This window comes from Symphalangus syndactylus, chromosome 6 (genome assembly GCF_028878055.3).
Source record: "Symphalangus syndactylus isolate Jambi chromosome 6, NHGRI_mSymSyn1-v2.1_pri, whole genome shotgun sequence".
NCBI classification, from domain to species: Eukaryota; Metazoa; Chordata; class Mammalia; order Primates; family Hylobatidae; genus Symphalangus; species Symphalangus syndactylus.
The window spans coordinates 108,490,130-108,516,931 of record NC_072428.2 but is presented as its reverse complement, the minus strand read 5'-3'; the positions used below and the strand labels follow the sequence as shown (position 1 = coordinate 108,516,931).

Genomic DNA, 26,802 nt, shown 5'->3' with positions numbered 1-26,802 from the left:
AAGACTTCCTCAAGAAATATAGAAGAGAATTTTGGCTGTCTCAGGAAGCAAGACAGAATTGAGAACCCTCTGCTTTTATTTTCAAGTACAAGGTAATATGATCACCTCCTCTTCACAGATTTTGCCAGATAATTATAAAAATTATAATCCACATTATAATGAATATTTTGTAAGTACGCATCTAGAAACATATATTTTAGTATAGAGGTAAGCCACAGAAGTATAGCATTTTGTTATTTTAATTTTAGAATAGGCCGGCAACCTATTTAATCCCAGAGCTTCATTTTAGACACATTGTTCAGGCTTATATTGTCAATATTTCCTCTTAGATCTGCATATCTATTTCCCTCACATTACATCCCACTAAATATTTTGGCAGTAGAAAGAAAAAGAAAAAGTAAAATAATAATAACTAGCATTCACAAAATGCCAGCTATACACCAAACACCATACTAAGCAAGCACATTACATGTAAAATCTCATTTACTCATGACAAGAACCTTATGAAGAAATACAATTATTATTCACACTCTACAGATAAAGAAACTAACCCCTGCAAAGGACAAACACTTCTCTATAGACACATAGCTAGTAAGCAATGGAGTTGGGATTTGAACAAGTCTGGCTCTAGCTATCACTCCTCTTGGAAAGAAAATAAATGGAAAAAGTGAGGCCAGAATGTGTGGATGGTGGAAAGGAGTCAAATACATCTACAAATGCTCTCAGCCCATGCTCATGGTTGCCATTCCTCTTTCCAGTTGGAAATCTGGTGGAAGGGAAAGGTCTCTGATCCAAAGCCACGATGAGTGAAGCCAGAGGGAGATTTACTAGACCTTTATTGAGAGATGTTGCTGAAGTTCTTCACCAAGCAGTGATCTTCAGGGCAAGGAAATACAGTGATCCTACCAGAAATCTAGTGGACAGTCTGAGGGAGAGCCAAAAAAAGTTTCCAACCTGTAGACAGCTAGGCAGGAGTCTCTCTGGTGTCTCTGAATAAATATCAGAGACAGCAGCAGCTGGGCTTCAGAGACTGGCTCACAACCAGTAAATTATGCAGATCCATTAATGTTCCATCATTGGTAGCCATATTACCTTAAGAACTTAGATGACAGGTGTTTTTAGTTCCAAATTCTTCTTTCTTACTGTTAACTAAAATATTTGTCAAGATCTTCTGTCCATAGTGAAATCCTGTCAAGTACCATCCAAATTCAGTTCTGAACATCATTGACTTCTTTCCTAAAAATATCATTTGCTGAGTGACCAAGAAAATGGGAACAGTTTTTGACCCGAAACTATTTGGGACAAAAATTATGTAAACTTCTTTCTTAATCAATTATTCAATACTATAATGTAAATTAACTTTTTTGTTGATATGAGTTCATAGTATACCAAAAGAATCACACTCTCAGCTTCGATGTCAAATGATCCCAACATTTGTTCACTAGAATCTACTTCTAAAAGAATCACTCATCTGCATTATTTTTCAATTGTAAACTTAAGAGGATTCAATAAAACAAGTGATTTTCAAGGGACTTTCAATTAAATGAACTTGCTTAGTTGTGTTCAATTAAGCACTAGTCTTGGAAGATGCGTGATTTTCAATTTAAGAAAATATGCTACCAATGTGTTGCTTTGAGTCTAGGGGAAAAAAGTCATTTCTTAAATAATTAACTTGAATACAGCTATCACTTGAATCCCTGAATCTATTGCTAGAAATAATTACTGGTGAATTAGCTTTATATTTGATAATTTATAATATGGAATGTATATTATTCCATTTCATACATACGTGTGTGCATATATGTAGATTTATACATATATGTGTATATATACCTACACATATATATAATGAAAGAAAAGAGAATACACACACACACACATCTATTTTAATGGCTCTAATAGGTTATAACTATATTGACAGAAAATTTCAAAAAATATAATAACATGGAAATATGTGGTTAAAGGTCATGGAAAGATCATAGAAAGAACTACAAGTCACTGTCTCAAACTTCCCCTTTCCTTAATTATCCAATTCACATTCTCCATCACTTTTTTCAAACTTTTCTTTATCTTTTCTAGTTCTTTAGGTGGTTAACTTCTCTTTCCTAAACACTTTTTTATCTAAATTTTATTGTGTAATTGGCTTTCATATATTGGCCATTGAGTTTCTAATATGATAAATAAGGATGATCTTCCCCACACTCTTTCATCTACTTCTTCTGCTAATATTTTTTTGTCACTGCTCTGATTAATTGAGTATGCAAATTCAAACAAGATATGTAAACCTACATTTCTTATTCTGAAAACCACAACCCCTTGACTTCTCATTCGATAAGCTGATGTTGCCAGCAAGGGTCAGTCAGGTGGAGATTGGTAAGTACATAAATTTTCTCCCTATCAAAGAAAAGCGCTAAAATTATATTTCCTACTATATAGGTCCAAGACTATGACTCCTGTGCTCCACAAAAGAGAAAGTTTTAGCATGAAGTTTAAATGGATTATCCTTGTCTTATCTCTTTATCATCCCTGAATTTTTTTCTAAGCTCTCAATCATTCTATATTCTATTAAATCTCCTTTTATCCCTGAAGAACTCTCTACCCAAATCTTCTGATCTCCTAATTGGGTCTGAGTTTCCTGGTACTTATATTAACTCATCTAGTTATTTCCCAGAAAGCTTATAGTCCTTTTCAAGTTTTAAAATTTTTGACAGCTCTTTTAAGGTATAATTGACATGCAATTTTACATGCAATTAGATTTTTATATTTAAATATTTTAGACTTAGAAAAGAGTTGCAAATATAGTGCAGAGTTCCCGTACATCCTTCACCTAGAATCCTCTAATGTTAGCATTTTACATAATCCCATGCAATGGTAAAAATTTTTAAATTGACATTGGTACAATACTATATTACTCAGGGTTCTCCAGAGAAGCAGAAACAATAAGATATGCAGAGTTATGTAAGAGGGGACTTACGGGAATTGGCTCACGTGATTATGGATGCTGACAAGTCTTACAAAATGCCATCTGCAAGCTGGAGAACCAGAAATGCCAGTGGCATAATTCAGTCTAAAGCCAAAACCCTGAGAACCAAGGGAGACAATGGTGTAACTCTCAGTCCAAGGCAGTAGGTCTGATAAATCTGCTGATGTACGTCCCAGGGTTCAAAGGCATAAGGACCAGTTCAGCTGTCCACGGGCAGGAGAAGATGGATATCCCAGCTCAAAAAGAGAGAGGATCCACCCTTCCACTCTGCCTTTGTGTTTTATTTGGACCTTCAACGGTTTGAGAGATGACTGCCCACACTGATGATGCTGGATCTTTACTTGGTATACTGATGCAAATGCTAATCTCTTCCGGAAACAACCCAGAAATGTTTTTACCAGCTATCTGAACATTCCTTAGCCCAGTTTAACCATCACAACTGCATAATACTACTCAGGTGATGGATGCATTAAAATATCAGAAGCAAAGATTCCTGTACCCAAACAGTGTTTGAAACTTTTTTTAAATTAACCATTATGAATAGTATTTAGTAAACTGTGGATTTTATTTAGATTTCACCAGTTTCCCACTAACATTCTTTTTCTGTTCCAGTATCCAGAATCCAGCATTGCTTTCAGCTTCCATAGTTCTCTTTTAACCTATTATAGCTCCTAAGGCTTCCTTGTATTTTATAACTTTGACTTATTTAAAGCTTAATTGTCAGGTATTTTATAAAAAGTTCCTCAGTTTGGGTTTTGCCACATATATACCTACATGTGTGCGCCTCATCATGTATATGCTTTGATTTTAAAATACAGAACCAGTCTTGCATCTATTGGATGAACTGCCCTTGGTTGTATCTCTTTTTCATATTGCTGGATTCTATCTGATAATATTTTGTTGAAGATTTCTCTGTCTACAATCTAATCTTTTTGATGTATCATTTGATGCCTATCATCAATAGGTTTTTTTTTTTAAACCCAGCCAGTAGTTCTTCAAATATCTTTTTTTCTTGTTCTCTTTCTCTCTTTTCCTTCTCAAATTCTAATCATGTATATAGTAGGTCATTTGATACTGTCCGAACTTACTGGAATCCTGTTTGGAGTTTTGGGTTTAGTTTTTTTGCTTGTTTCCACATTTTATGTTTGTGTTTGAATAATTTTTTATAGGCCTAATTTCAAGTTCACTGATTCTTTCCTTGGCTGTCTTGATTTTCCTAATGAACCTTTAAAAGACATTCTTCATCTCCTTACTGTTTTTCATTTCTAGCATTTCTATTATTTCTTACAGTTTTCATTTCTCTTCTGAAATTAACCACCTGATAATTGATATAACACCATCATTACAGTGTTTAACATATTAATTATAGTTATTTTAAACTTTCTTTAAAGTAATCCAAATATCTGTATCACATCTGAGTTCAATTTTTACAGTCGTTTTCTTTCTTCTGACGCATTTTTTTTCTTGTCTTTTCATATGCTTTGCAAATTTGTCAGGTATCTTGTGCGGGACAGTAGAGACTGAGGTAACCAACTTTTTATCCCTGAAACTGGGCACATTTTTTCCTCTGCTATGCCATTAATGCCGGAGCTTCAGGTAATCTAATTAGGAGATGGACTGTTTGAGGTTTGTTTCTGCAATGGTTACCCTCATTGCACACAGTCTTTAATTTTTTCTTTTTAAAAAAGCAGCATCTGGTTTGTTTGATTTTGTTTTTCAATGTCTGGCTCACCCTCAGCTATTAGTCATCACTCTCTGCTCACCTCAGAGTGTATCATGCAAACTAATTGCTACTTAACACTTCTTAGCCTGGTGGTAAGGAGTTCAAGGTAGTCTTTTTTGTTAAGATTAAACTTGTTTTATCCAGATGCAATGTCCCTTACCTCAATATGTTTGCCCTGTTGGTAATTTAAGTATTTCCCTGCCCCTTCGCTAGAGACAGGTTTTTCTAGTTCTCTCCCCCAACTGCAATCTGTTTTCACCAGTGTCTTAATAGCAAAAGTGTTTTATTTTCCCTGTCCCCATAGATTAAGGCTCCTGTCCTACAGAGTTCGAAGAAAAGTGCTCTGATAGAGTTTAGTGCCCCTTCCACACACTATCTACTCTTCCCTATCCAGATTTTTACCATAAGGGAGACTTTTTAAAGTTCTCCAAATCTTTGCTTTGAGTCCCAGGAGGATTCATGGAGTGAAAAAAAAAAACAAAAAACGTGCAATAGGACGAAATGTCCTCTCTCATTAGTACAGCCTTGATTAGCCCCCAGCATTTTACCACCCTTTGTAGTTAAACTCTTCTTGCCCATATCTGGCTATATCTTTCCCAGTAAACCAATGTTCATGAATTTTCCATCCCTGAAGTCAGGAGTGTCTCTTTAAATTGTCAGACAGTTGGTTTCTCTGTAATCTCAGCACTCCACAGTCATGAACGCACTGTTTGTCCATTGGAATCTGATGGTGGTGATGATTAAAAAGATAGTAGGAACACTTTTTTCATCTCTCTATATCCCCAAGTGGAAAACTGATTGTGGTACTTTTTTATTTATAATTGTGTTTGCTAGAGTTCATATCCAGTAACTTAAAGAAAGAAGGGGAGGACTGTATGGTGTGTAAGTATTCCAAATACTTAGATGTCTGAGTATAATTGTTTTTTTTTATTCACATTTGATTGCAGTTTTGCTAGGCTTAAAATTCTAAATTAAAAATTATTTTCCCTCTAAACTCTGACTTTCTCAGTTGTCTTCAGCATCTAGTGTTGCTAATGACAAATCTGATCCCATTCCAATATGTATTTCTTGGTAGTGGCCTAATTTGGCTTCCTAGAAAATCAATAGAGTCTTCTATTCATCCTTAGAACTCTGAAATTTAAGAAAAATAGCTTCAGATTTGCATTTTTTTAATCCACTGTGCTTAGCATTTTGTCAGTAGTTTCTTCAATTTTTGGCTGTTTTTTTCAGAGCTGTAAGTTATAATCCTTGATTTCTTGTTTGTCTTTTTATAAAATTAGTTTATGCTTATGGAGTACAATGTGATGTTTTGATCTATGTGTACATTGTAGAAACATTCAGTCATACTGACATATCCATCACCTAACCAACTTTTTTTTATGGTGAAAATGTTAAAAATCTATTCTTTTAGCAATTTTGAAATATACAATACATTCTTATCAATTTTTGGTTAACATGCAGTACAATCGATTAGTAAAATGTATTCCTCCAGTCTAACTGAAAGTTTGTACTCTTTGATCTACATCCCGCCATCCTCACCCCTCCCTGATTCATACCTCCACTTTATTCTCTGATTCTATGAGTGACTTTTTGGATTCCACATGAGAGAGACAGGAGGCAGCCAAATGCCTACACAGATAGGGGTGGGTCCGCAGTGAAACCCCACCTCCAAGCTGAAGACAGTTTAAAGCCTGAAAGCCCAGCTACGAGTTAAATCCTCAGACCAGATTGAGAAGTTTTCTTCCCGTTTGGCATGCTTTCCTCTGATTGTTCCCCACCCTTCACCTATTTTACATACACCTACCCTTTCCTAATTGGTTTTTGACACTGCCATGCCCACCTTTGAGTAGTGTCTTCGCTTTAATCTTTTTTGCATATTCACAATCCAGTCAGCACACACTCCCCATTCTAAGTCCATAAGAGGCTCTAGCCACACGGGAAAAGCCTCCCTGCCTTCGGGTAGGGGAACCACCCCCTGTATCCCCTCTCTGCTGAGAGTTTTGCTTTAACTTAATAAATTCTACTCCGTTCACTCTCCAGTGTCCGTGTGCCTAATTCTTCCTGTTCATGAGAAAAGAACTTGGACCTAGCTGAGCTAAGGAGCAGAAGGACTGTATCACACGTGTAAGCGACAAAATACAATATTTCTTCTATGCATAGTTTATTTTACTAAGAATATTACTAAGGAGAGTGTCCTACAGCTTCATCCATGTTCCTGCAAATGACAGTCTTTCCTTCTTTTTTAAGGTTGCATAGTATCCCATTGTGTGTATCTACCATAACATCTTTATTCATTCATCCATTCATGGATATTAACATTTCTTCCGTATCTTGGCTATGGTGAATAATGCAGAAATGAACATGGAGATGTCTTCAACATTTCTATTTCAGTTTTTTTGCATATATACCCAGAAGTCAAATTCCTGGATTATATGGTAATTCAGATTCTCTCCCTTGGTAATCTAAGCATGAGCTATAGAAGAACTTAAAGAGCTGATAATAGGAGCTGAAAATACGCACAGAAAGGGAGGTCATGAAATATCAGTATCATAGTGGGCTACAAGTAAAAATATGATTATGTGTATGTTAAAATTAAGCCAAAACTGAAATAGATAAAAGATGTGTTTATAATAGAGAGTGAAGCAAATGATTGTAGTAGAAGCAGAAATGAGGAAGAGTATATTCCTCAGTGCAGGAAATGGAAGCTCTCCTACTGATGAACGCTAAAGCGTCTCAGATTTTCTTGGACCCTCAACTACTTCCTAGTGTCTATGATCTCTGGTTTATTTCTGTACAATACTCTTGTCCTCATTCTCATGTGCAATATAACCACAGTTTTACTATTCAAGATAATCTGGTCTGTTTCTAGCCACCAAAATAACCTAGCACATTTCCTCAAGTAGACCATAAGTGACTCAAGTGTCCAATTCTTTGCATGCACCACAACATATGAGGTTTAAACACCAGAGATTCTTGACGTGTTCATTCAATGGTTCTAGAAACTAGAAAAGAGATGACGCTCCAATCTAGAGATTAGAGACATGGTGAGTGTACCTACAATGTTTCATACTGCTATCAAGTATTAAAGCATTGCTCTTGATATACACACAACAAATTGGAATTTACTTAAAGCACAAATTGTGGCAGGCCATAACTTCTTTAGCTGGTTATCACAAAACCACCATACTCTGAGACCTTCTAAAACATCCCTGTGGTGAGTCAACAGAAGTTTATAAATCTAGTTAAGATGCTTGGATTTGTTCTCCCTCAGAAGACAGTAACACAAGACAAGCTGCAGCCTGAGGTCATCATGCATTTGATTCATGATGTTTTTCTTGTTAGGTTATATCTGCTAGGAGTGAATAATCTGAGAATTTCTTACACAAATGTAATGAAAAATATAAAGTGTTCATACTAGGAAAGGAATGGAAACGATGAATAGAAAAAGAATTTCTACTCTAAGCTTGTGATGTCAAAATGTTTATAATAAGAAATAATTTATATGATGTTTTCTGGTATTTGGCTTAAACATAAATGTTTTATCTTTAATATTACTTTAAAATATATCTCTAGTGCCAGTGAAGCTGGATTATCTATATATTCAAGTCTATTTTACCTTAATACATAAATATTTTATTTATTAAAATACTGTTTTGTTATTAATCACAAGTGAAAGCTCCTGAATATAGTCGTAAGTTTTGCTTGCTTTTTCAATATTCCATATGCGTAAGAAGAAATTTACTAGACTCTTTGCAGTTTCAAAGTAAAAAATATTTTCTAATGAATATCACATTTTATTAATTTTTAGTTCAATATTCAGGATTGAATTTTAGTTTTCAAAGTGATGAGTGGGTTTTTTCTTATTATTACAATACACTAATAATAGAACCCATCTGTTGCTTAACTAAGGTTATGTAGGAAATCAACTATCTTTACCTCAAGTATTATTAAGACAAAAATACAATGATTTAATATATACATATAAAGGTGAATTAATAAATATTTTCAGCTGGTCCAACAAATTGTTTTAATAGTGATAGTTTGACTATAACATGTTTTTTTCTCCAAGGATATGGTCTTTACCTTAGACCTTGAAATTGAGAGAAATTCACTATGAATTAAGAACACTTGTCATGAGGAACACAGAAATAGTATTGATTGAATTGTTATGTGGTAAACATTTTTATAGATTTTCTCACAATCTATATAGAGAATTTCCAAAATAATATTGTGACATCTTTCCTTGGAAAAAAAAGAAATTGAGTCATATTTAATATCTTTACATTTAGATGTTAGCTTTTGATACTACTAGAGGAAAGTAAAGATAAATTCATACTGCTCCACCAAAAAAAAAAGTGTCAGTTAAGAATATTACTAAGTCTAGACTGCATAAGTAAGATAAAACAGCCAAGTCAATAATAGATCCCTTCTTCTTTAAGAAAAAAATTATTCAGTAAAAGGTTTCACTTCTCACATAACTTTGAGGGAGATGCATTACCTTTCAGATTCATAACACCAAGGGAGCAAGGAGCCTAAATGTAGGATCCTGGTCGTGAATTGAGACTAGAGCTGTTAGCACACTCTTCCTATTTAGATGAAACCTAAGACCACACAAGCCAAGCCATTTGGTCTTCTAATGTTTAGCCCTAGAGTGGGAGCAAGCCCTATATTCATGATCCCAAGAAACATCAATCGTATACAAGCCACTCCTATCTGGAGGACAAGCAGACCATAAGGCTATTCTACTTTTAATAAAGGTTGAGAATGGTGTTGAATGAAACAAAGGATTAGTGCAAGTCATTCTCTCAAGAGCATTCAATAAACCTTTCTCCTGCCTTTTTAAAATTAATCCATTTAAGAGAGATAGAGTTGATTAAAATAAGAACTTTCCCAGAACTCTTAAATCTTGCACCTAATTTCAGGGACTCCATATACCAACAACTTCTGAAACATTACTTACAACTATCTAATTTTGATAGTAGCAGGAGACAGAAAAATCCCTAGGCATATGGGGCAGGTCCCCAGTGAAATCACACCTTCAAACCAAGGACAGTTTAAAGCCTGTAAAAGGATCTTCAAACCAAGGACAGTTTAAAGCCTCCAAAAACCTCCAAAGTATTAAATCATAGATACATTAGATATGGCATAGGATAAAAAAGATGAACCCTTTATGATTAATCATTCATCACAATATTAAAAAATGAGATGCTATAAATATGCTTACAAGGTTATGCATTCTAATACTACATACTGAATGCTTTTCCAGAGAAAAGTAAGAAAAGTGAAGCATTAAGCAATAAAAAAAGAAAACTATAAAGGAGACATGGGAGTATTAATAATAACTAAAGATATATCAATCTTTTAGAAGTCTTGGATAATAGAATTTTGTAGTAAATCTCTATCTATATCCAGTAAACAACCTTGGTTTTCAATTTAAAACCCTATGTTTATGCCAACAGAACTGACAAGTCCTACCAAGATTAAAAGAAAATTATTTGTCATTGAAGACCTCCCATCTTGCTAAGGAAACAGAAATATTAAAGATAACTTACTAAAAGTTATATTCAGAAACACCATCTATTTAACAATATTACATTTGGTTAAGAAAAAAAATTACAAACTTTATGATCTTCAAAAATAAAAAATAAGAAAAAATCATTTCTTTTGATTCACTTAAAGCTACTATCTGCCATTCTGCTTTCAGAGTTTCAACAAAGGCATAGGCTGGGTGTTCTGGCTTACACCTATAATCCCAACATTTTGGAAGGCCAAGGCAGGGAGATCACTTGAGTCCAGGAGTTTGAGAACAGTCTGGGCAAAATGGCAAGAATCTGTCTTTAAAATAAATTAAAACTTACCCAGATGTCATGGCGCACACCTGTAGTCCCAGCTACTTGGGAGGCTGAGGTGGGAGGATTGATTTAACCTAGAAAGTTGAGGCTGCAGTGATCCATGATTGTACCTCTGCACTCAGCCTGGGTTACCAGAGTGAGACTCTGCCTCAAAATAAATAAATAAACAAACAAACAAACAAACAAAAACATAAACCAAATACATAAATAACATCATCAATTTCTGCACACAATAAAATAGTTTTACTATTTAATTATAAATTCAAAAACAGGAATTAAATAATTTAAGTACCTTCTAAATGCTGAAGAATGTAAGGCTCCAAGAGCCTGGTACCTATAGAGAAAACAGAAAATGGCTGTCAGAAACAAACCCCAGGAACACCCAACAGAGACTACACTGAAAGTGCTAGAAATGTACATGAACATAGAACTATCCCCAAGAAAACTATATAAAATCAATTAAGAAAAACAAAAAATCTAGCTGGGCTTATAGCAAAATCAGCAGTAATTATTAAGCCAGCTTTCTCTTTGGCCTACTTTCTTATAGCTAGTTGCTGTTTATTATGTACCCCTTGTCACAGGATATTGTGGTTTTTTTTTGTTTGTTTGTTTGTTTTATAGGTAAAATCTAAAACAAATAAAATAAACTTTAAATGTTCCCTTTAGATTTTGCATATTAATAAAAGTAGCTTGTCTGAAGGGCCCAGCAAGGAACTGACTCACGGAAGAATGCAATATCCACATTCTGATGATTTTATCCCCCTTTCCTCGACCAATCAACAACCCCAACTTTCCAGCCCCTCACCTTCCACAATCCTCTTAAATATCCTTGAGCAGCACCCCTTGAGGAGACAGATTTGAGGCTTCAGGATTCCTCCCATCTCCTTGCTTTTTGGCCTTGCTATTATTAAACTCTTTCCCTGCTGCAATCTCCACTGTCTCAGTATATTGATATGTTTCTGCAGAGCGGGCATACAAACCTGCCAGTTTTGTAACAAACATATAATCTGAACCTCTAGCCTATGAAGAAACACTTTTCTTAGCCATTCTACAAAGTCCAGAGTGTGATGCTTTAATATTAATTTAGACGATAAGCTGGCAATCTCGTAAGCATGTAACATCTATTGACTTCCTATTATGAATGAGGCTCAATGCAGAGCTCTGAGGATTCAGAGATAAGTATGGAATGAATACTACCTTATAGGAGGAGATAATCCAGTAGGAAAACAAACTCATGGAAAAGATAATGTTGAAATCATAATGCAAAAGATGCTATAGCAATCATAATTACTGATAATGGAAAATGGCATCATTGTAATTGAAACATTTATTACATGTTTACAATGTGCAAGGTACAATGTCAAAGTAATTTACCAGTATTAACTCACTGAATCCTCTATGAGACAAGTACTATTATTATAAATACCTTATTTTACTGATAAGGAATGGGAGGTTGAAGAAGTTAAGGTTATCCAGAAAGTAAAGGACAGACTATAGGATCAAACTCAGTCTGAGGCCTGGACTACCAAACATGCTGTTTGTTCTGCCAATGAGTAAGAAGTCTACGGAAGCCTAGGGCAATGGAAGGGGAGGAAAAAAAAATACACAATTTCTTTTCTCAATTCTCATGAGTTCTTAGCTGGGATACCTCTGTAACAAAAGACAGATTAGTGGAAGGGAAAGGTTTACAAATTTATTAACGGGCTTATGGACATGCGAGCCATACTACAAGGTATGAGGCTCAAAGGAGGGGTCAAATAACTGAAGTTTTCATTACACCCTCAGGTTACAGAAAGAATAGAGGCTTGGAGGTCCTGGGGACAGGGAAAGGTGGTATCACAGGTTATGGGAGAGTAGAGAGAAGAAAGTATGTCAAGCAAAGGCTGTCTTGTTATGCACATGAAAATATTTCAGGTAATCTCAGAGCTGCCCTCAAAAATAATAGATGGTAGCTTTTGGTAAAGGCTTCTCTGTCAGACCTTTAAAAGTGTGAGACTTTGAGTCTCTTTTTTCTGTGAGTTAACCTTTCCTAGATCCAAGGGGGACCTCAGAGAACGCCTGTTTTCATCTGTTGTTTACTTCATTTCACTAACGTAGATTTCCTCTACAGATACAAATTTCCCATAAACCAGGCAGCTTTTCAGGGCTATGTCTATGTTTTGCAGCCCCTCTGAATAGCCATATTAAAACATGCCAAAGAAGTATATTTTGGGGTAAAATATTCTGGTTTTCTTCACAAGGGTACTTAGAATCAACTGGGGTATGGGAAAGGTTTTCTGGGAAGAGGGTATTCCGGGAAGTAGGAACAGGGAGCAAGAGTTTGGAAGTATGAAGTAGTCCTAGAGGTATCTGTCTCATTAATACAGCATGAGCTATGAGGTAGCTGGTGAGCTGAGTGAGGTTGAGGGCCTAGATGGATCAGGGGTGGTTGGATGTTTTACCTTTTTCTTGTAGGCTACAGAGAGCCTATAACAAAATTTCTAATAGGGGAGTAAATAATATATTTGCATTAAGAGAGATCTGCTCAGTAGCTATGTGTTAGCAGCATGGGGAACAGTTTAAAGTAGGCAAGACTGGAAGTGTCAGAGGTGTTTGAACCACAGCAACTGCATCTTCAATTGGTGCTGGGTAAAATAAGGCTAAAAACTTACTGGTCTGCATTCCCAGATGGTTAAGACATTAGGATGATGGCACAAGATACAGGCCATAAAGACCTTGCTGATAAAACAGGTTGTAGTAAAGAAGCTGGCTAAAACCCACCAGAACCAAGATGGCAACGAGAGTGAGCTCTGGTCATCCTCACTAATACACTCCCACCAGCACCATGACAGTTTACAAATGTCATGGCAATGTCAGGAAGTTATCCTATATGATCTAAAAAGGGGAGGACTGAATAATCCACCCCTTGTTTATCATATAATCAAGAAATAACCATAAAAATTGGCAACCAGAGGCTCTGTCTATGGAGTAGCCATTCTTTTATTCCTTTACTTTTCTAATAAACTTGCTTTCACTTTACTCTATGGACTCACCCTGAATTCTTTATTATGCAAGATCCAAGAACTCTCCCTTAGGATCTGCATCCAGACCCCTTTCTAGTCACAGAAGGGTAAGATGAGAGCTGAATAGGACCAACAGCAGAAGGCAGTGTTATTAACTTTGGGTTTTATAGCCTAACATATCGTAAGTGCTAAGGATATGTTAAACTTTCACACTTCTCCTTCAAATAGCCCAGCCTTTAACTGATATGCCATTAGTCTAAAATCATGCATTTCCTCCCCCTCCCCCCAATCAACATAACATAAATCTAGCGTAGGGATTAGACAATTCTTTCAAATAAGCAAAAGATATTAGATATGTCTTTTATCATATTTCCAGACCAAAGAGAAAAGAAGAAAGTTCAGATGCCCAACACCCCAGTGCATTTTCTCAAGCTGCTGCCTGCCTCCTCAGCAAGAAACAAAGCTCCTAAACTCATGGGCACCAGGATGCTGGGGAAATGACTAACAAGAAAGGGAGTTGGAAACTTAAAGTGCTAGATAAATATTAATACAAATGATTACATAAAATTCTGCATATTAAATATTTATATTTACCATGTTTGATCATTCAAGTTGTTGCTTACAAGATTGGCAGAAAAATGGAAAAACTAATCCTTTAATCAGTATGCGAACACCGTAACAGAGGCCTTGGAATTAAAAATACAAAAATGCTGCAGTCAGAGAGTATCCTTTTATTCTTGAAATTCTAAAACTACTTAGATGTTAATAGCATCTCCTGACTCTATCAAAGGTCAAATAAAACTTGTGAAGAAAAGCTCTCTTTTATACATGTATTTGTTTCCTTTTATTTATGACAGCAAAGTTTTCATTAGCAACACAAGAATGCATTCTCAAAAGTGAATTCTTTTCACATAGTTTTGTTTTTTAAAGCATCATCCTTAAGTAACTAAATATAATTTTTTAACTTTTTTATATGACACAATAAAAATCATCTAAGCTATCAACTTTTAGAAATATAATTTGACCTAAATACTGACTGGTTTCTCATTACTTTAAAAGTATATTTTGGCCAAAAAGGTAATTACCACAATTGTGTTATTTTAGATAGTTCTATGGTCTGAATGTTGGTGTTTCCACAAATTCATAGGATGCAACCTAAAACCCAATGCAATAGTATAAGAGGTGGGGAATTTGGGATGTGATTAAGTTATGAGGGCTCCACTCTGATAAATTTTTGGTACTCCAATAAAAGAGGCTCAAGGGATCTCCCTTGCCCCTTCCACCACGTGAAGTCACAGTTAGAAGGTGGCATCTTATGAGGCAGACAGCAAACCTTCACCAAACATGAAATCTGCTGGAAACTTGATCCTGGACTTCCCTGCCTCTAGAACTGTGAGCAATAATTTTCTGTTCCTTATAAATTACATAGTCTAAGATATTTTCTTATATAGTAGCTCAAGTGGACTAAGGGAGATCTTCTAACGTATATCTATCTTTATTGTTTGTCTTAAATTATTATTCCTGTTTGTTATATATAACTCCTTCCACTAAGATTCTTTAATATTTTTTGTCACTGGATGACAACATGCCAAATAAAATGTGTACTAGTTTAATGTTTTCACATGGTTAACAAAATAGGTTATATTCAATGCTTGACACCAAAGTATCCACATATAATTCCCTAGATATATCAGGTTTCTGTGACAAAAAATCCAGTTGATGGGCTATGATTTTTATTTTTTAGTTAAAATATTACTCTATGTCCCATAAACAACATGTTCACTAGCTCCAAATCAAGGACAGGATGGCCTCAGTGAATAACTATTGATAAATATACAGAATCTGATTTCAGTGAAGCACTAGGTAAAATATTCCTGTCTTCTTTCTGTGTGTTTATTACTCTTTACTGAAATACAACCTGTCAAATCCTAGAAGCAGCAGTAGAAAAACAATAGGAATCTCCTCCTCTCTGGGCAGGGCATCTCTGAAAAAAAGGCAGGAGCCCCAGTCAGGGGCTTATAGATAAAACTCCCATCTCCCTGGGACAGAGCATCTTGGAGAGGGGGCAGCTGTGAGAACACCTTCCGCAGACTTAAACATTCCTGCCTGCTGGCTCTGAAGAGAGCAGTGGATCTCCTGGCACAGTGCTCGAGGTCTACCAAGGGACAGACTGCCTGCTCAAGTGGGTTCCTGACCCCTGTGCCTCCTGATGGGGAGAGACCTCCCAGCAGGGGTTGACAGACACCTCATACAGGAGAGTTCCAGCTGGCATCTGGTGGGTGACCTTCTGGGACGAAGCTTCCAGAGGAAGGAGCAGGCAGCAATCTTTGCTGTTATGCAGCCTTCACTGGTGATACCCAGGCAAACAGGGTCTGGAGTGGACCTCCAGCAAACTCCAGCAGACCTGCAGAAGAGGGGCTTGACTATTAGAAGGAAAACTAACCAACAGAAAGCAATAGCATCAACATCAACAAAAAGGATGACCACGCAAAAACCACATCTGCAGGTCACCAACATCAAAGACCAAAGGTTGATAAATCCATGGAGATGAGAAAAAAACAGTGAAAAAAGGCTGAAAATTCCAAAAACCAGAATGCCTCTTCTCCTCCAAAGGATCACAACTCCTCGCCAGCAAGGGAACAAAACTGGACAGAGAATGAGTTTGACAAATTGACAGAAGTAGACTTCAGAAGGTGGGTAATAACAAACTCCTCCAAGCTAAAGGAGTAAATTCTAACTCAAAACAAAGAAGCTAAGAATCTTGATAAATGGTTACATGAACTGCTAACTGGAATAACCAGTTTAGAGAAGAACATAAATGACCTGATGGAGCTGAGAAACACAGCACAAGAACTTCATGAAGCATACACAAGTATCAATAGCTGAATCGATCAAGCAGAAGAAAGGATATCAGAGATTGAAGATAAATTTAATGAAATACTCAGGAGTGGAGCCAAGATGGCCGAATAGGAACAGCTCCAGTCTACAGATCCCAGCATGAGCAACACAGAAGATGGGTGATTTCTGCATTTCCAACTGAGGTACTGGGTTCATCTCACTAGGGAGTGCCGGACAGTGGGTGCAGGACAGTTGGTGCAGCGCACCGTGTGTGAGCTGAAGCAGGGCGAGGCATTGCCTCACCCAGGAAGTGCAAGGGGTCAGGGAATTCCCTTTCCTAGTCAAAGAAAGGGGTGACAGATGGCACCTGGAAAATCGGGTCACTCCCACCCTAATACTGTGCTTTTCCAATGGGCTTAACAAATGGCACACCAGGAGATTATATCCCGCACCTGGCTCGGAGGGTCCTATGCCCATGGAGCCTCGCTCATTGCTAGCACAGCAGTCTGAGATCAAACTGGAAGGTGGCAGCGAGGCTGGGGGAGGGGCGCCCACCATTGCCGAGGCTTGAGTAGGTAAACAAAGCCGCCAGGAAGCTCGAACTGGGTGGAGCCCACCACAGCTCAAGGAGGCCTGCCTGCCTCTATGTAGGCTCCACCTCTGGGGGCAGGGCACAGACAAACAAAAGACAGCAGTAACCTCTGCAGACTTAAATGTCCCTGTCTGACAGCTTTGAAGAGAGTAGTGGTTCTCCCAGCACGCAGCTTGAGATCTGAGAACGGGCAGACTGCCACCTCAAGTGGGTCCCTGACCCCCGAGTAGCCTAACTGGGAGGCACCCCCCAGTAGGGGCGGACTGACACCTCACACGGCTGGGTACTCCTCTGAGACAAAACTTCCAGAGGAATGATCAGGCAGCAGCATCTGCGGTTCACCAATATCCACTGTTCTGCAGCCACCGCTGCTGATACCCAGGCAAACAGGGTCTGGACTGGACCTCCAGCGAACTCCAACAGACCTGCAGCTGAGGGTCCTGACTGTTAGAAGGAAAACTAACAAACAGAAAGGACATCCACACCAAAAACACATCTGTACGTCACCATCATTAAAGACCAAAGGTAGATAAAACCACAAAGATGGGGAAAAAACAGAGCAGAAAAACTGGAAACTCTAAAAATCAGAGCGCCTCTCCTCCTCCAAAGGAATGCAGCTCCTCACCAGCAATGGAACAAAGCTGGACGGAGAATGACTTTGACGAGTTGAGAGAAGAAGGCTTCAGAAGATCAAACTACTCCGAGCTAAAGGAGGAAGTTCGAACCAATGGCAAAGAAGCTGATAACCTTGAAAAAAAAAAATTAGATGAATGGCTAACTAGAATAACCAATGCAGAGAAGTCCTTAAAGGACCTGATGGAACTGAAAACCATGGCACAAGAACTACGTGATGAATGCACAAGCCTCAGCAGCTGATGCGATCAACTGGAAGAAAGGGTATCAGAGATGCAAGATGAAATGAATGAAATAAAGCAAGAAGAGAAGTTTAGAGAAAAAAGAATAAAAAGAAATGAACAAAGCCTCCAAGAAATATGGGACTATGTGAAAAGCCCCAATCTACGTCTGATTGGTGTACCTGAAAGTGACGGGGAGAATGGAACCCAGATGGAAAACACTCTGCAGGATACTATCCAGGAGAACTTCCCCAATCTAGCAAGGCAGGCCAACATTCAGATTCAGGAAACACAGAGAACGCCACAAAGATACTCCCCGAGAAGAGCAACTCCAAGACACATAATTGTCAGATTCACCAAAGTGGAAATGAACGAAAAAAGGTTAAGGGCAACCAGAGAGAAAGGTCAGGTTACCCACAAAGGGAAGCCCATCAGACTAACAGCTGATCTCTCGGCAGAAACTCTACAAGCCAGAAGAGAGTGGGGGCCAATATTCACCATTCTTAAACAAAATAATTTTCAACCCAGAATTTCATATCCAGCCAAACTAACCTTCATAAGTGAAGGAGAAATAAAATCCTTTACAGACAAGCAAATGCTGAGAGATTTTGTCATCACCAGGCCTGCCCTAAAAGAGCTCCTGAAGGAAGCACTAAACATGAAAAGGAACAACCGGTACCAGCCACTGCAAAAACATGCCAAATTGTAAAGACCATCAAGGCTAAGAAGAAACTGCATCAACTAACGAGCAAAATAATCAGCTAACATCATAATGACAGGATCAAATTCACACATAACAATATTAACCTTACATGTAAATGGGCTAAATGCTCCAACTAAAAGACACAGACTGGCAAACTGGATAAAGAGTCAAGAGCCATCAGTGTGCTCTATTCAGGAAACCCATCTCACCTGCAGAGACACACATAGGCTCAAAATAAAGGCATAGAGGAAGATCTACCAAGCAGATGGAAAACAAAAAAAGGCAGGGGTTGCAATCCTAGTCTCGGATAAAACAGACTTTAAACCAACAAAGATCAAAAGAGACAAAGAAGGCAATTATATAGTGGTAAAGGGATCAATTCAACAAGAAGAGCTAAGTATCCTAAATATATATGCACCCAATACAGGAGCACCCAGATTCATAAAGCAAGTCCTGAGTGATCTACAAAGAGACTTAGACTCCCACACAATAGTAATGGGAGACTTAACACCCCACTGTCAACATTAGACAGACCAACGAGACAGAAAGTTAACAAGGATACCCAAGAATTAAACTCAGCTCTGCACCAAGCAGACCTAATAGACATCTACAGAACTCTACACCCCAAATCAACAGAATATACATTTTTTTCAGCACCACACCACACCTTTTCCAAAACTGACCACATAGATGGAAGTAAAGCTCTCCTCAGCAATTGTAAAAGAACAGAAATTATAACAAACTGTCTCTCAGACCACAGTGCAATCAAACTAGAACTCAGAATTAAGAAACTCACTCAAAACCGCTCAACAACATGGAAACTGAACAACCTGCTCCTGAATGACTACTGGGTACATAACGAAATGAAGGCAGAAATAAAGATGTTCTTTGAAACCAACAAGAACAAAGACACAATATACCAGAATCTCTGGGACACATTCAAAACAGTGTGTAGAGGGAAACTAGAATCCTCTTCCCAAGGTGGGTCATAGAACACAGATCCCTTTTCCACAAAGCCAGCGATAAAAGCTAAAAATATTATTCTAACTTTCCTTCCACCTTCATGTACAAACTGACAATAGAAAAAGTATCTGATCTGCCTTGTTTTACTATGATTACAAGAACCCCATTCCAGAGAGAGTTCTGCCTCACACCAGAAGGAAGAAACGCATGCTCAGGGAGGCCAAGAAGAATCTTGCTGGGTTTCCCCAAACAGTCTATCAGCATTTTTGCTCAATCATATTTCTACCCAGCTGTGTATACTTTGTTAAACCTATATATAAAAATGGACAATTTCCCCTGTATCTTTGGGTCTTTATTCTGCAGGCTCCTGTGTCATGTAAAACTATGATCAAATAAATGTATATGCCTTTTCTCCTATTAATCTGCCTCTTGTCAGTGATTTTCAGCAAACCTTCGAAGGGCAAAAGGGAAGTTTTCTTTTGGCCCTGACAATGGCTTCAGAGTAAATTTGAATCACAAACAAAGCAAGCCAAGCCCCAGCAAATGCAACAACTGAAAGTCAGCAGAAAGAACTGGGTTATCACCAGGAAGATGAGCAGAAAGGATATCAGGGAAAGTGAGCAAATGTCTTGTAAACTCCCCAAGAACAGGAGTACATGGAGCAACTCTACTAGCAATTTCAAGCAGATGGGAAGGTGAAGAAAATGTCAGACACACTAACAAGAGTAATGCTTATTTAGAGATGATTGTTTAACCCAACTGGCAGCACCAGAGGCAGAACATTCAGGGCTTGGCCTTTCGATTTCCTGCCCCAGCCTTTACAGAAAGTTCTTGTCCATGGTTCTCTTAAGTAAATTCATAACAAATTTAACATTTTGCTCATGTCTGTATCTAAAAAAGAAAAAATACCAACTCAATAGATAACTTACTGTCATCTTAGCTGAGTAATATAAAAACATCATAAAACCGACTAATGTAGCAAAAAATGCTCACTACAAAGGCTGAAAATATCCTGAAAATGTATTCAAATTTGCATAAGCATTTTTTCTACAGCCCTCATGAAAAACTTTTTTTCATTACCTATGTATGAACCTTATAAGCAATGGTAAAAGAAAATTCAAGGTTATTGTTCCCCTACTAAATGCCAGAAACTGTTCAAGGTGCTTGACATATGTTATCCCATTTAAGTGTTCTTAAAACTATGAGGAGCCTTTCTCTCACTACACTGAATCTAGGAGACAATATTTTGCAACAGTTTATGGTGCAAGAGAGACTAGAGGTCATAATTACTGTAGACACTTTTATTTGGCAATAGACAACTCATACTCATTTCCTGATTCAGTTGCAAGTCATTCTCTTGCTTTGTTTAACTGTTACTCCCTATGGTTTTGGCAAGATGGTGCAAAACTAAGTAATATCATTAATCTCAATTCATGACAAGTTACTTCAACCTAAACTAATATGACTATTTTACATTTAGCTGATAAGAAACGATAGCTTCTAAACACTTCAGAAACAAGAGTAAGGAGTTCATTAATAATGTACAGTTTGCCAGGATTTGGACAACAGAAGATATATAAATACAGAGAAAGTTCACCCATCAGTTAACTGATCCACATGACACAACCCACCTGTGAAGGAAGAAGACTTTCATTCTTCACTACTTAGGTTCAACGGGTTGGCTACGAACATACTATGTAATTCTTTGCTGTAACAGACATAGCCCCTTATGTTTTCTCCATTCTTGAGAGAATGAACTTTCCTAGAGATAAAAGGAGTGAACCAGAAATCAGAGTTGACTGACCTTATTTTTCAACTCATATGTGGATGAGAGTCATTTCACTATTTAGCATTCTTGTTTATTTAATTGTAAAATGTGAACAATGACACCTCACATTCACAATGGGCAAAAAATTCTAATTTTTTTTAACCAGACATTGATTTTCTACTGCATACAGATTCTGCATAAATTGTTCCTCAAGTAAGAAGGCAGGACAATTAAAGAGGGTTGCTCATAAGCCATAAACTTCAAAACATTCAAAACCAACTCTTTATAAGTCTCATGTGGTCCTATACATAGCTTATCTCTACTTCCCAAATGCCTTGTGTTAATATTAGAGCTCCATTTTATTCTGATTCTGTAATGTAATTTTTCTTCCTTCACATATGCAGATCATAAAGTACAGGGAGACAGCTCAGAACATTCCCTTAGGGTAAATGCTCAGGAGAACACTTACCAGTTCCTAGGTTGTCAAAAAGGCATTGCTGTCAGCAAAATGTACAGTAGAGTCTGAAGATAAGTTCAAGGTTCAGTTACTACAGTGGCTTTAAGAGATTTTAGGAAAATGTCAATACTAATATGAGGTGATGCTTTCTCTTATCTATTTTTGTCTAGCAAAACGTCTTGATGGACCTCTTTGAGCTTGAAAGATAACTACTTTATTTATAACTCTAATGCTTCCCAGATTGTGGTTTGGAAAGAGAGGATAACACAAAGAAAAACCTAAAATGTTCTATATAACTAAGAAAGAAAAATGTGACACTTTTAAGAATAGTACAAGAGAAACGGGATCATAGGAAAACAAAACAAGGCCCCACAATAGGATGGGAGGATGTGGGCATCCAGAGGGACACAGCAAGTGAGAAAGCCACGCATTAACTGATGGCAGGAGGTTTCTAAGAACAGTGACAATATTTTAGTTGAACAGTGATTAATATTTTAGTTTTTTTTCCAGCCTCTCTGCAGTCACAAAAACTTCAATGAAAGATTGCCAGATGCAACAATCATGTAGTGGAACTTTAGAAAAGTGAAGGAAGAGAGATGTAGTCCAGCATGAGATGAAGCCAAGCAAGAAAAAAAGACTGCAGCAGCAAATTCTCAGAGTACAGCTAAGACAAGAGAATTGGCATTGACTGAAATAGATAGGAGGTGATATGATTAGGCTTTGTCCTGCTATAAAGATACAGAAAATATGGAAGTGACTTTGAAATGGGTAACAGGCAGACGTTTGTACTTCCTAGAGACTTGGAGAACTCAGAAGACAGGAAGATGTGGGAAAGTTTGGAACTTCCTAGAGACTTGTTGAATGGCTTTGACCAAAATGTTGATAGTGATATGGACAATAAAGTTCAGGCTGAAGTGATCTCAATGGAGATAAAGAACTTGTTGAGAACTGGAATAAAGGTGATTCTTGCTATGCTTTAGCAAAGGTAACCTCTTCTCCCCATTACCCAGGAATTAGCCAGGGGTCATTTTGCCCCTGCCCTAGAGATCTGTGGAGCTTTGAACTCGAGGGAGATGATTTAGGGTATATGGCAGAAGGAATTTCTAAGCAACAAAGCATTCAAGATGTGACTTAGGTGCTCTTAAAAGCATTCAGTTTTATGTATTAACAAAAAGATGATTTCGAACTGGAACTTATGTTTAAAGGGGAAGGAGAACATAAAAGTTTAGAAAACTTGCAGCCAGACAATTCAATAGAAAAGAAAAATCCATTTTCTGAGGAGAAATTCAAGCCAGCTGCAGAAATTTGCATAAGTAATGAGGAGTCAAATGTTAATCTCCAAGACAATGGGAAAAATGTCTCCAGGGCATGTCAGAAAACTTCATGGCAGGTCCTCCCATCACAGGACTAGAGGTTCAGGAGGAAAAAATAGTTTCATGGGCTGTGACCAGGGCCTTGCTGCTTTGTGCAGTTTTGGGACTTGGCATCATGCATCCCAGCTGTGGCTAAAAGGGGCCAACATACAGGTCAGGTTTCAGAGGGTGCAAACCTTAACCCTTGACATTTCCACATGGTTTTGAGCCTGCAGGTACACAGAAGTCAAGAATTAAGATTTGGGAACTTCACCTAGATTTCAGAGGATGTAAGGAAATGCCTGAATATTGAGGCAGAAGTTTTCTGCAGGGGTGGAGCCCTCATGGAAGACCTCTGCTAGGGCAGTAGAGAAGGAAATGTGAGATCAAAGCCCCCACACAGAATCCACACTGGTGCACTGCCTAGTGGAGCTGTGAGAAGATGGCCACCATCCTCTAGACCCCAGAATGGTAGATCCACCAACAGCTTGCACTGTGTGCCTGGAAAAGATGCAGATACTCAACGCCAGCTCATGAAAGCAGCCAGGAAAGCGGTTGTATCCTGCAAAGCCATAGAGGTGGAGCTGCCCAAGGCCATGGGAGCCCACCTTCTGCATCAGCATGACCTGGATGTGAGACATGGAGTCAAAGGAGATCATTTCAGAGCTTTAAGATTTGACTGTCCTGCTGGATTTCAGACTTGCATGGGGCCTGCAGCCCCTTTGTTTTGGCCAATTTCACCCATTTGGAATGCATGTATTTACCAAATGCCTGTACCACCATTGTATCTAGGAAGTAACTAACTTACTTTAGATTTTACAGGATCATAGGCAGAAGGGACTTGCCTTGTCTCACGTAAGACTCTGGACTTGGACTTTTGGGTTAATGCTGGAATGAGTTAAGACTTTGGGGGACTGTTGGGAGGTAAGGCTGATTTTAAAATGTGAAAGGGACATGAGATTTTGAAGGGGCCAGAGCAGAATGATATGGTTAGGCTTTGTGTCCCTACCCAAATCTCATCTTGAATTGGAATCCCCATAATTCCCACGTGTCAAGGGAGCGATGAAGTGGAGGTAATTGAATCATGTGGGTGGTGTCCCCCATGCTTTTCTCATGATAGTGAGTGAGTTCTCACAAGATTTGATGGTTTTATAAGGGTCTCTTCCCCCTTCACTTGGCACTTCTCCTTTCTGCCACCTTATGAAGAAGGTGCCTTGCTTCCCCTTCACCTTCCATCATGATTGTAAGTTTCCTGAGGCCTCCCAGCCACGCTGAACTGTGAGTCAATTAAACCTTTTTCCTTTATATATTATCCAGTCTTGAGTATGTCTTCATTAGCAGTGTGGGAATGGACTAATACAGAAGGTAACCTCTTCTCCCCATTACCCAGGAATTAGCAAACATATTAAGGAGAGCACCAGTGGGCTCCTCCAGGTAGGTAGTATGGATGTCACTATACTTTTTTGGATTTTAAAATAAAGTCAGCCCAAGAAAACTAGAGGACAGGGAGGTAGCAGGGTAATCCAGCCTGATACCATTCAAACATAGTTTACGGTTTATTTCTCCAGCAGCCATTACATATTGGTATGAACAAATTGGATTCATAAGCCATTTAATTGAAAAAAAAATCACTTTAGATAATATACTTTCACTGCATTCCCTTCGTCACATTAATTGTCCTCAAAGAAAATGGGGGTTATTCTGTAGATGATGGTTATACTAATGAATTCCAAGTAAAATTATGATAAAATCATTTGTTCTAATTTAATACATTTAGAATACATGGTAATTAAAAGAAGAAATGAGCTAAGTTTATGTTTATCATATCAATATTAAAGACTCACCAAGAAATTGGTAATAAAAATATAGATATAGAAAATTTTGTTTCTTTAGTTTGTTTGTTTTGAGACTGGGTCTCCCTCTGTCACTGACGCTGGAGTGCAGTGGCAAAATCATAGCTCACTGCAGCCTCAACCTCTCAGGCTTAATCAATCCTCTCATCTCTGCCTCCTAAGTAGCTAGAACTATAGGCACACACCACCATGTCCAGCTAACTTTTGTATTTTTTGTAGAGACAAGGTTTCACCATGTTGCTCAGGTTAGTCTCGAACTCCTGGGCTCAAGTGACCCAATCACCTTGGTCTCCCAAAGTGCTGGAATTACAGGCCAAATTTTGTTTCTTAAAAAACAATTCCAAGCATTGCAGATGTATTTGCTTATGCAAACAACTCATTAGTGTGTGTGCGGGGTGTAGCTGATTGGGCTGGTGGTTTACTACATTAATTATACTGGGTTGAATAGTGTTCCCCAAAATTCAGATCCATTCAGAACCTCAGAATGTGACCTTATTTTTAAATAGGGTCTTCACAGATGTAATTAGTTAAGATGAGGTCATACTGGACTAGGGTGGGCCCTAAACCAATGAGTCATGTCCTTATACAGAAGAGAGAAATTTGAACACAGGGAGACACATGGAGAGAATGTCATGTGAAAATAGAAGCAGAGATTAGAGTGATACATCTAGAAGACAGAACACCAAAGATTGCTGGCAAACACCAGCAGCTGAGAGTCATGAAACAGATTCTCTCTCAAGGTCTTCAGAAGGAACCAACCTGCCAGCTCTTGATTTCAGACTTCTAGTTTCTAGAACCATGAGAGAATAAATTTCTGTTGTTTTAGGCCACACAGTTTGTGGTACTTCATTACAGAAGTCCTAGGAAGCTAACCAATCATGAATTATTTCCACTTGATATAAAGGACATTTAATAACAACATATTTTATTAAGCTTATTTGTATAACTGTAAATTTAGAATGAACTAACTTTCCTTTCTTTGAATAAATTTTGCAATTCAGTGTTTTCATTCATTCAGATCAATGTTCTATCAATTATCCACGTTAGTAACTAAGGTTCTATTAATATTTTCAGTTTTGACATATCTTTTTTTCTAAAGAAATGGCACCCTGTTGTTTCAACTCTTGCCTACTGCCTTTCAGATGAATTTTCAGATAATGGAGATCTAGAAATCAAAGCAAGAGACTGTCACTTACTTATCTTTCTAGGACTATTTTATTTCTGGTTTAATTATCATGGAACTCACTCTTTAAATCCCTGATTCAGTAATCAAATGAGTTTCTCAGAATAACAGATTTTGTACATGGTATTCAGGTCGCCTACTCATTACATCTAATTTGATGGCATTGGAGTGGAGGAGTCATTCCTTAATAGTGTTCAGTCACTTGCTTTCCCTGAGAAGTTGACCGAATTTAAAAACTGTTGGTCAGGAGCAATTTTTTAGTCAATTCTTTAGGAAGGCAAAGAAAAAAAAAAGGTTCATTGACTTTTTTTTGCTGTTGTTAGTCTTTTCCCAGAGGTCATTAGTGTAAAGTGACAATCACGCAATCCCTAGAGCCTAAAATAAAAATTGTTTTTAATATTAGCATTCTCTAGCCAGTACTTTCCACCTTGCTTACAGTGCAGCACACATAGAAAAGAATTGCATTCATACAGCACAACGGGGTAACTGGAGAAGGACGTAACTGACCCGTTCACAGCACAGTGTTGTACAGTGAATCGCCAGATAGGCAGGAGCTCTGACCAGGCTTTCTATTAAAGTATTGGGAAACACATTGCTTTCTGTCTGTGCTTTTTACTGTGGGCTTATTTAAATCTCTCAAATAAGATAACTAAACTAAAAGACAATTCCCCTCTTCCTT

At 37.8% G+C, this 26,802-nt stretch overlaps 1 long non-coding RNA gene across 2 annotated transcripts in view; it reads right to left on the bottom strand.

The window, feature by feature from the left end:
• The window catches only part of LOC129484931 (uncharacterized), an 87,031-nt gene that overhangs the window by 7,724 nt on the left and 52,505 nt on the right, over positions 1-26,802 (bottom strand). The window contains exons 3-5 of one of the 2 annotated variants that reach the window (XR_010121589.1): positions 21,142-21,272; positions 10,851-10,892; positions 10,565-10,702 (exon numbers count right to left, since the gene is read on the bottom strand). This is a non-coding gene — a long non-coding RNA (uncharacterized lncRNA). Of the gene's footprint in view, positions 1-8,524; positions 10,703-10,850; positions 10,893-21,141; positions 21,273-26,802 lie in introns of those variants that run through there. The other variant, XR_008658567.2, reaches the window with a different exon arrangement.